The sequence below is a fragment of the Aquila chrysaetos genome, chromosome 23 (genome assembly GCF_900496995.4).
Source record: "Aquila chrysaetos chrysaetos chromosome 23, bAquChr1.4, whole genome shotgun sequence".
Lineage (NCBI taxonomy): Eukaryota > Metazoa > Chordata > Aves > Accipitriformes > Accipitridae > Aquila > Aquila chrysaetos.
In genome coordinates, this window is record NC_044026.1 from 15255626 (window position 1) to 15267655 (window position 12030).

Sequence of the window (12030 nt, forward strand, 5' to 3'; positions counted from 1 at the left end):
TCTGAAATACGCTCTGAGGAGCTCATTTTCGAGAGGAGTCCACCCTGCCCGGGCACACTAGAAGCAGAGCGGCCAGCCGTGTGGGCAGGAGCAAAGGCTGGCGTAGGAAACCTCTGCACTGGGACCCACCGGGGAGCAAAAGGTTTCTGGGGGTTATCTCCAACCCGAAGACTGAGGCCCGTGGATTGCTGGACCCTCTGGGTCTGTCAGGGACTGCAGGTGACCAGGAGGGGGGAGGTCGCCTCTGCGGCCAGTTGGACTGCGGTGTGTTCTGCAGCAGTATCCTTGCAGGCGACACCAAGTTGGGCAGGACTGTTGATCTGCTGGAGGGTAGGCAGGCTCTCCAGAGGGATCTGGACAGGCTGGATCGATGGGACGAGGCCAACTGTACGAGGTTCAACAAGGCCAAGTGCCGGGTCCTGCACTTGGGTCACAGCAACCCCACGCAGCGCTACAGGCTGGGGGAAGAGGGGCTGGAAAGCTGCCCGGCAGAGAGAGACCTGGGGGTGCTGGTCCACAGCCGGCTGGATATGAGCCAGCAGTGTGCCCAGGTGGCCAAGAAGGCCAACGGCATCCTGGCCTGCATCAGAAATGGTGTGGCCAGCAGGAGCAGGGAGGTGATCGTCCCCTGTACTGGGCACTGGTGAGGCCGCACCTCGAGTCCTGTGTTCAGTTTTGGGCCCCTCACCACAGGACAGACATGGAGGTGCTGGAGCGTGTCCAGAGAAGGGCAACCGAGCTGGTGAGGGGCCTGGAGCACAAGTCTGATGAGGAGCGGCTGAGGGAGCTGGGGCTGTTTGGTCTGGAGTAGAGGAGGCTGAGGGGAGACCTCATCGCTCCCTACAACCACCTGAAAGGAGGGTGTAGTGAGGTGGGGGTCGGTCTCTTCTGTCAAGTAACTAGTGAAAGGACGAGAGGAAATGGCCTCAAGTTGCGGCAGGGGAGGCCTACATTGGATATTAGAAAAAATTTCTTTATTGAAAAGGTTGTCAGGCATTGGAACAGGCTGCCCAGGGAAGTGGTGGTGTCACCATCCCTGGAGGTGTTCAAAAAACACGTGGCACTTCAGGACGTGGTTTAGTGGGCATGATGGTGTTGGGTTGATGGTTGGACTTGATGATCTTAGACATCTTTTCCAAACTTAATGATTCTATTCTATTCTATTCTATGTCCCTGCTCATTGCAGGTGGGTTGGATTAGATGATCTTTGGAGGTCCCCTCCAACACAATCTATTCTATGATTCTATGATTCAGTGTCAGACTGTCAGGTGGAAATTTGCAGGGGGCACACAGGATGCAGGACCCCTTGCCTCTGAGTGAACACACCAAGCAGGCTGGTCCTGAATCATCATTCAGGAGGTGACTGATCTTAATCAGAAGCTTTGGGTCTAAAACAGCAACAGTCATGCATTTTGTTCCCTGGAAGACCAGAAGCCCTGAGCCAGGCTCTAGGGACTCCCAATTTTACAGGCTGCTAAAACTGAAAATAATGCAGAGAGTCCTGGAAACACCCTGATATATCGTATGGCTTTTCCAAAACATTTTTATGGTCTTGGTAGCTTTTATTTACATCAAGACCAATAAGAATCTGCCTAAAACTTCACCTGTACAGCAAACAAAGGATGTTGCAAATTGTTCTTAAGACTACCCACGATAGCTTTAACTTGCTAGTTCAGTACTGAGTGCAGTGAGCCTGTGCCAACAAAAGGTTCAGCAACTGCAGGTTTCTTATGCGTATGGAGAGATGCTCAGTTCCAGACTCCCACTGAAGCTTGCACTACGCTGGCTAGTAAGATAAAAACTGGCTTGATTATCCTCACATCTCTAATTGTACTGTCAAAGTTATTGCAGACCTTGCAGGATGTGGATTATAGGCTTTGCAATGCTTATACAGCATCTCCTGAATACTTAAAAAACATTCCTTCAATATAAATCATGCTAGATTCCCTATGTAGATTAATGTTAGTCTTATCTATAAAAGAATGGTGCCACAGGTATTTTCCTTGAAAAAAAAACCCTGTATTTGAAGAGAACAGATTCAGCATATATGGTCAGCTCAGTTACAAAAAAAACTTCCACAGTTATTTGTTCTACAGTTATCAAATAATAAAGCCTTTTTATGCAGATAATATTTTATTGTACCTGATTTATGTGAAAAATACTGTGAAGTAGTTGAAATTATAAGGCAGAGCTCTTCATTGTGATACTTATTTTAAGAGAATTTGATATGAAGTTGCTTTGGGTAGCAATATTTATTACAAAAGATTAGACACAAAGCAGCTCAAAAGTCTTGTGGACTGAAGTTGGGCTGCAAGAGAATAACTTTGGTTTAATATGGTCTTAATTTCTCATGAATGAAAAGCCAAGCTATGAAGAGAAAAATGCCCAACTTTAAAAATGGTTTGCCTGTGCTGATAGTGATAAAAAGAATACTAGGATTTGTACCATGTGTGAGAACTTCTTTCATTTTTTCCTTATTTTTATCTTTTATGTTATACCTCCTCCTGCCAAACAGACAAAATATTCAGGTTTAGGAAAATGTGGTGATTGCTTTGTAATTGTCAACCTTACACTGTCGTATGTAATGCATTGGGAAGTAACTGATTAATGCCACTGTCTGGGTAATTGTTTAAGCTCCAGGGAGATTGTTCGAATAGGAATTTTAGATCCTAACACCTCCCTGTCTGATACACATGAAAAGCACAGTCATCCAGTGACATGTCATCACTCACCAAGCTTTTAAAAAGCATCTATTCTGCAAAAGGAGCTGCTTCATGCCGCATCCTTCTCCCCTATGATACTTACTAAAAATAAAGGGAAATCCTCTCTGATACTAAGATTTATGCTACTGACTGACAACCCTCTTTGATTATCTTGCAACAAAATTCAGTCACGAGAGTCCATCTCTAGCAGCTAGGTGGCATTCTGCCCTTTCTGGAAATTAATGACAATGATAAAAGTCTTTTGCTAGAGCTCAGGCAGCTGCATTAATGCATACTAAATGAATGCTGCAGACACTTAGTTTTGCCCATCATTTGCCCATTTTTAAGCACTCAGTACCAGACTATGTAGAGGGATGCCATCTTCACACTTTAAACCTGTGCTCGGTTTCAGGTATCTCCTGTATTTCTCCTTTTTGCTCGCCAGATTCATGTTGGGGAATGCAGGTTCACTTTAAAAAGTTAGCTTAGCGGATTTTCCTAAGACTGTTTTATGAAAGTGTAAACCCTTTCTTTGCATGAAAGGTTGTTACACCACACGATGAATCAAGGTGATCGTCCATTGAGATCCAGACCCCGGCCTTCACAGATTAAAGCCAGGGTCCGGATCTTAATGGACAATCGCCTTGATCTAACGGTGCAACAACCTCTTTTCATGCAAAGAAACGGTTTGCATCCATAAAACTGTCTTAGGTAAACCCATAGAAAGGCAGCAATGTCGTAGGAGCCTCTTGAGGAACTGTAACTGATTAAGCCAAAGTTCCTCTTATGTCTTGAAAGCAATGCAAACTGGAGCAGAATTTTTGCTATTCATTGAAATGTTGCTACCAGTAAACCTCTGCTGATCAGAGACTCGTAAGGCACCAACCCTCTAACATAAGCTGTGGCTTAAACTTTTATCCAGTCGATTCTCAGGGTACTGAGCCTTCAGCTTTCCTGAAAGGAACCTGTATAGTCACACTAGACTGACAAAGCCAAAGGAATACATAGTCAGGTAGAATAAGGAAGCCTTTTAGGGGACACAGAGTATGTTTGCAGACTGGGGCCTTGGGCATGCTTTCCATCTTCTGACACCAGCTATGAGCCCCAGCCACCATCTCATTCCATACTGGCTGGCCTTGCTCTGCTAGGGGAGAAGGTACAGAATCTGTGGCCAAATGGAGATGGGCAATGCCACATGGTACCTAATTTTTTTATTTTTTTTTTTTTTTTTTTTTAAAAGAAGACTAAGTTCATCAGAGCATGCATCTACAAGCCAGTTTAGAGGTGGCAAGGATGTTAGGAGGTTGAGAGATTAAATCAAGATCTGGGAAAGTGTACAGGCTGGGAACAAAAAAAAAAAATCACTCTTCATCTTCTAGTTGAAACTGTGCCACTGAGTAGTAAACAATTTTAAATCCAGGGAATCAAGAAGAGGGTACTATTCCCTAGCGGTAAGGGCACTCACCTGGGTTGTGATGACAGGTCTGCTATGAAATTTCAAGACTGATTAAGTATTTTTAATCACATGAGGTACACAGATTGCCTCTGGAGCAGAGAGGGACATATCTTACGGCTACAAAGTCACTTTCTGTCGCCGTTACTCGCTCCCTGACCCGGTGAGTCCAGGAGTCTTCCCTGCAGAGCGGCAAAGCTCGTACAGGAAAGGCAGAAAGCGCATCGTGCTTCTCCGTGCCCACCCTCTTCTCACACACAGCCAGCTGCTTGGGGATGTTTTGTTTTAACTGCATATCCCATCTAGAAAAATGTCGAGGAGGGAAGGCTTGAAAGAATTATGTCTTCTTTGATCCCAGGGTTTGAAAGAAAACTGCGCTTGTGTAGGAAGAACCTCATTCTTGCATTGCCAGGAGTGCTCTGAAAGTAGGATCAGAGTCCTTCATAGCGAGGATGTATTCCCTGGCTCCAGAAGGATTTAGAAATCACTGTAGGTAGAAGTGTAGTTGTAGGTCTGAGATTTATCTTATTTATTTAAGTTTGTATACCTACAGTGAAGATATCTAGAGCTGAGCTCACCTCCATTTCTACCTAGGGGAGGAAAACAAAATGTGTCTAGCCTAGCTTGTATGGCTATGTGAAGATTATATCAGTGATGCCTAAGAATATTCTTTTTTTGCTTTTTCATAGATTAAAAAAAAAGGCATAGGATAACCAGTATAAACAGCATAAATCTCAAGACATCTGTGTTTAGGGAGTTGAATCCCACTTCTGTCTCCTGGAATCTTTAACATCTTTTTTTAAAAAGTGAGGCATGTATGAAATGTAAATGCTTTCAACAGTACCCAAATGGAGATTTTCACAATCAGAATTTTGCAACTAAATACTTAAGTTTCACTTAAAGCACTTTTTTAAAGGCTAAGCTTCTTTGTTTGCTTGTTTATTTGTTTGCTTGGGGTTTTGGCTCTGACCTTCAGTTCTTTTTGTCTCTACCATGCTCTGCAAATCAGTGAAGAAATATCCTACTGAAAGTATTTAAAAGAAGTGTCATCATTATACAGGTCAAGCAATTTGTTTTTAAGGTCATATTAATCATTTTGTATGACAACATTTTAATTATTTTACTAGGGTGAGATATTTCAATTAGAATAGAGTTTTGTGAACAGTAAATTAAGATCTTTTCCAATTTACATTTTCTGTTAACATCAATTATGATTGTGTTGAAAGAACTTGACTCGAAGAATACTGCTTAACTTCTGGAAAAAAAATCATGACATTTAATATACAACTGTCAATCTCTATTCTAGTGAATGCTTACCTGCCATGTTAAAAAGTTTACATTATTATATGCATATCGTACATTTTCCATCTTCTTGTATCTTCAGAAATACTTCTTAGCCAAGCAAACAAATAAACTGCTCTGAATTATGCATGAAAAATTATTTTAGGGCTCCATCTGCTAAACATTTTTTAGAGTTTGTTTCTTAAGTTAAAAATGTTTGGCCTGCACTGTATTGGGTATAAAGCTAGTTGCAGTGCCTTAATGGATTTTGTTTCTTAATATTCTGTATTATCACATGACTAAGTACATATCTAGTAAGAATACAAGTAGCAAGATCCTAGTTCGGCAAGGCATTTGAACACAGACATTTGAACACAGCTGTCTGCATCATCCCACTATGTTCGGGAACTTTGCTGAGTGAGACCCTTCACCAACAGAAGACACATAGACTGAATCATGTATAATATTTTTCTCTTACTGTCAGTGTCTTTAATTTACTCAAAACCAAAAATCTTGTGTATGTTTTAAATGCCAGGTGTTTCCAACCTTTCCCATGCCATAATTTCAGGTTGTGTCCATCAGATATTTGTAAGCTTGTCTCCAGCCTTGTTCTTTGTTGGAAATACAATGCAAGCTAATATTTTTTTTTCTGAGTTCAACAACCGATTACTTCTGTTACTAGGATACTGTTTACCATAAAGATCATGATGTAGAATGTACTGGCTAAAAAAGATAATAAAAAACTAACAGAACAATGAAAAGCTTTCAGAGGGGATAAATCCAAAGGCACTGAGGGTCAACTGCTATCCAGGTATAAAATGTACCTTTTTACATGGGTCACAAGAAGCAACACTGAATCGGTTAGATTCCACTGTTAAAAACAGAGGACAAAAAATATTTAAATGAGAGATGAAAGAAGCATTTTTCATACGGAGTTAGAAGCGAGCTAAAACCCAGCATTAACTACCATCACATTGGCTTATGGCTCCATAGAAATAAAACGCTGTTGGCAAGACAGGAAGTAATATAATAAAATATGATCTTATACTTGGATGGGAAAAGATCTGTTTAATTTAGACACCTATGAAGAGCACTATTATTGGGTGCACAGTGGAGGAAGTCCCTCTAAATACCTACTTCTCATACATATATTTAGTGCAGAAATGTTGATGCCTTTGAAGGTTTCTAGAGGAAGGTCACATTTGTGTTAATTGTAAGCAACAAAATTAAACACATAGGTTCCCCCTCCATATGTGCTGAAACAGAAGTTCCCAAGGCTAATTTTAGAGGAAGGAGCAATCCAGAAGTAGAGATTTTGAAGTTGTTGGAGATCTGGGACAGAGGATATCCTCCAGCATCATCAACAGTATTTATGGGAAGACTTTTCTTATTCCCTGAATAAAGTGAAATAAACATTCGAGTGTGATTTTACCAGACTATTTTGGTCAATGTTATAATAGGCCAAATAATTAGCCAGACAAAATAGGTGTTGGGGCACATAAAACATGTTAATTTAAGAAACATGATGGCTGGCTGTAGGGATGAAGAAATTATTCTTTACTTCACCTCTGTTCAAGATATTTTATGTTTGGACACGTCTCTTATTTTCATTTTCTTCTATTTTTCTGAATGAAAGACATTAACAGGAACCGACTCAGATTTGTTGGACTAAATGCTCTGATCCTGGACTGAAAATGTAATACACACAGGTGCTTCTAGTTTTGTTTAAAACACATCTATGCTTAGGGACATGTAAGTTTGTTTTGGTATGAATCACTAAGTCAGTAATTCTGCATTCTCTTTTCTCTTCCCCACTTTAACTCTGCTCTTTACCTGCTTCCATTACCATGTAACATCATGATCCTAAGTACTGTCAAATAACATGTCAAATATAAAGCCAAATATAAAGCCAAATAAAATACTAATAATTACTACTACTACTACTACTACTGCTAAATAAATTTCTAAAGCCTCTTAAAATGTAGCTTCCAAAAGGAATAATGAATAGCAATGCTTAGCAGCATAAATTAACCCTTGTTCAGTTCTGTGCTGACAAGGTTAAACTGCAAACCAGCCGCTGGGTAAGCTCAGTAAAACAGCTCATTCTATCTACATTAGCTACACTGAAATCTGAAGTACAGCCCTATCCAAAACTGAATTTGACGTTAGCAAAAGATCTGACTCAGACCTATAGCACACACTTTTGTTTTCTTTTTGCATGAATACTGTGAGCATACATTTCCCCACACGTTTTTATGAATTATTGGCACTGTCTTTACCATAGAGAACAGACAATGTAGCAAGATACAATACACCCAAGAAACAATATATCCAAAGGATGATGCAGATTTCCTCTGATGGAAAGGACAGATAACTGTCTAAAGGGGCTGTGATCCAGATTGTTTGTTTCTGTTTCTAGCAATTCCTAATTCAAAAAAGAACGCAATACAGAAATTAGCAAGGAATCCTCCAGAAAACAAGAAGAGAAGGAGATATTTCTAAAGATTTTAGTGTGTGAATCTTTCTGGAACATAAAATAGTGAAAAAGAAAGAGTTCAGAGTTGAAGCAGCACTCTCCATTCTTATGCATTATTAACTGTCTTAACCAAAATAACATGGGCATGTCAACGTTCATTAGGAAATTCAAAGCATATTAATCTACTTAAGGACTGTCATATTATGAAGCCTACCCAACGTAACTGATTGTTTAGGAGAGATAATTTGCAATTTTTAGTGGACTGTCTACAAGTTCCACTAATCACCTTAGATGAAAATCATGCCTAGTGATCACAGATGAGTATGGTTCCTTTATCCATGTTTTAATATTCCTTCATATTTGGTTTTGCATAATTGAAATTAATTGGAATAAATGTGTGTCAAATAGTTAAGAAGTCAGTAACCTGATTTCAGCAGAAAGATTAATTTCAGTTTCACAGTAATGTCTATGTTTTTCTTCTATTTTTGTCCTGTGATCTCATTTTACAGTATATGACAACCATCATCTGCTCATAAATCCTGATTGTGAAAGCCTAGAATACAGCAAATAGAGGATTTATTCAAATTTTGTGTTAAAATAAGAAAGGGAAAAGCGATTACCATAATACTTATCAAGATGTAAACGATTCATAGCTGACCAATTCATAGACACATACCATTGCTCATACTGAGTACATTATGTGGCATGAAGATGCTGTCATTTGAAAGGTGGTCACGATGCTTACAGAAAGCACTTTGTCAGTTCACCACACACCACATGACCCATAGGATTTCTGAGTATCTCTCTTTCTGTTCGACTGCTAGTTCTCACAAAAGAAAGCACTTTGGCTAAGTGTCCCAAAACCACAACAATTCGTTTTTATTTGGGGCCATAATGCAATATCTAATTCCAGCTCTTTCTGCGATGAATAGTACCAATGATGAAGCATGCACAGGCCAATGCAAAGGACGGCACTGTACTGGGATTATGGTTCTGCTTCGCAATTTCCCTCCTCCTGCAGCACAGTCAGCAGCACTCTAATAGTGCAGCAGCTGGCAGAAACATCCAGTCCCAGCGTGGTGATCACAGCGGTGTTTTCAATGCATTCGGTCAGTTCTGCAAACCTGGTTGTTCAAATACAGCAATTATTTGATTTTGATGTTGGGGTTGTTTTTAATTTTGTTCTCTTCTCCTTTTTTTTCCCCCAGAATCCTAAAGTTCTACTAAAGGGTAACACTAATCCAGAAGCAGTTTTCAAGTTCATATCTTCCATGTTCAGATTCTTACCCAGCCATGAACAATGCAGATGATTGATGCATCTTGAAGTGAAGAGCTTTTTTGTCATTGTCACTTTGATTGGCCAGAAATGATTCCTAAGTGCAGTATATGAAAGGACTCTCAGCTTTCAAAGGGAAGTGTAAGAGGGGGTGAGAATGGTGTGACAGAAAAGTTTTTGCATGTAAAAAATATCCATTGAGTTTTTGTCCTCTTTATGCCATTGCGATTTTGCTCATTTTCATCATCAACGAGAAGCAGTGTTTTCTAAAGAAGAGATGAATCACTTTAAGAAGTGATTAACAGGAGATATTCAGAGTGGAAATTCAGGGAAGTGGGGGAACGAGGTTCAGGAGTAAGGTTTAATCACTGCTTCAAAAGATAACACCCATGCAATTAAGTGAATCTGCTGCTAAGCTCCCTTAACTGGTGGACACCTTTAATAAAACACCCTTAAATAATTTTAATTTCATATAAACCTTCTCTTCTCTTCTCTTCTCTTCTCTTCTCTTCTCTTCTCTTCTCTTCTCTTCTCTTCTCTTCTCTTCTCCTCTCTTCTCTTCTCCTCTCTTCTCCTCTCTTCTCCTCTCTTCTCTCTCTCTCTCTCTCTTCTCTTTTTTTCTCTCTTCTCTTTCTCTTCCTCTCTTCTCTTCTCTTCTCTTCTCTTCTCTTCTCTTCCTTTCTCTTTTTTTTCAAGTGCGCTTTAATCAGGTGAAGTACTGCTAAACTCACAGCTGTGTAGTGATATTGATTGATTTTAAATCTTTCACTACACTGACATTCCTCTACAAATATGTCCCAGACCAAAGAAAGGGAAAGTAAGAAAGCTAAGGTGGAGTCAGCAAAGGACCTATGTGCAGAGAAGGGGTTTGGATAGCCATCGCTAGAGAAGTAGCACACAAACCGAGTGAGGAGAAGACCTACCAGCTAAAGTGTTGAATGTGAGGGGAAGAAAGACTTGAAGGTATGATCAAAGCACCAGAACAAAATAGCAAATACACCAGTGAAACAAAGCTGAAGTATCAACAAAGATACTCTTTTCACCAAACTAGAAAGCAGAGTAGTATCTCAGCCCTAAAAACTAAATCGAACATTTCCATCAGTCCTTTGAGTGCCACTTCTTATAAATAGACTTGGACTACGTGGTTTCCCTGGCTACATAGGCTTCTTATCATTCGAGGGTATATAATGAAAATACATAGTGGTTCATGATGACTGCATTCAATGAGAGCAACTAAACAGTAAAAATTTTGGAGGAAAGGCTCTAGAGCTTTCTATACAATAAGGTTTGTCTAATTTATTTAAACTAATTTATTATTAGGACCCCTTTGAAAGCAGGTCTTTTCTGAAGCCATTCTGTGATGCTGCCCATTCAGCTACATTGTCTTTTCTCATCTTTTTCTCAGTGTCCTTGTATCAGCAAGATTAAATAATACTGACAGTTAAAAAGCTTTGGTTTAACTTGCATAGGTATATCTGGAGATCCATGCCAGACTTGAGTTCATTTAAGATGTTGCTTGACAACCTGATCCTTTGAACTCAATCTGTACTTGATCTTGCACCTCTACGTTGCCATGGCTCCCAGATAAAATAATGTAACTATTTTACCCTAAAGGCACACCAACAACTAACATATTGCAAAGAGGTCTCCTTGGTTGTGCTTTCAGTTCTGGAATACTGATGCACAAACTCTCTTCATGCACAAGCATGCACATCATTAAGTTTCCTTTATAAACCTTCAGAATATCCTTTGGGAAAAAAAAAAAAAAGGAAAAGGATATAACTTGAATCTCTAAAACTCCATTAAAACGATTGTTATGATCTCTACCCTGTTAACCTTTATGATCTCATTTTCCACAGTTGCTGTTAAATTGCTTCCTGCAAAGCACCAGAACAGGTGACATTGACAATATATTCTTCATTTTACCCACAGTATCAATGGGTAAAAATGATTCTAATAAGTCTTCATCAATAATTATCATGCCCTAAGGAAATATTGCACCTATCTTTCTGTAAGATGGAAGAATGGTAAAGTGCATACCACTGTCACACAAAATGAAGTGCTCTTTGGAATGTCATAAACAAAATACAACATAAAATAAAAATACATGTTATATGTTAGGAATCTAGGAACATAAATGGACTCTTAATGTAAGCAGTTCACAGAAAAAGGAATTTAAAGTGTGGCAGAAGAACAATTTTTTATGAAAGGCTGGAACTGCAGGAGGTGATTGAAAGCTTTGCAATGTCGTGTGGTACTTGTAAAGTCATGATTGCTAGTTATAGAATGTACATTTTAAATCATTTTTCAAATGTTTACCACACTAGCTTAGATTCAAACTGTGAGATATGTAGTCATGGTGGCAAACATTTTCCAGCAATCACAATATTTTTTAAGAACTATTTATAGTGAAGCAGAATATTCATCTGAAGGTGGGAAAGATATGAATATGGTACTAGGGGGTCATGTTGACTTGGTGAATTTTGGTTTTATTATGAAACTTTTGGTACTGTAATTATAGAGGAAAAGAGGATGAAATAAATCTGGTTGGATTTTTTTTTAATCGTAAATTAAATATTTTGACAAAATTATTATTCTTTCTTGAGCTATTCCTTTCCCTTTTTCTTGCTTTTGCCTTTTCCTCCCTCTTTTTTGTTGAGAGATTTGGTTTTAAGATTATGCAAATTTGGACTTTTTTTTTCCTTCTCTTTCTTTTTTTGAGACAAACATGAACGTATTTTAATGAAAACTTTATTTTTTTGACAAAAAAACTATCTTCCATTAGTGGAAAATATAAGAATAATTTTGCTGGCAAGTCAGTGTTGTCATTCCCCTGTTTTCT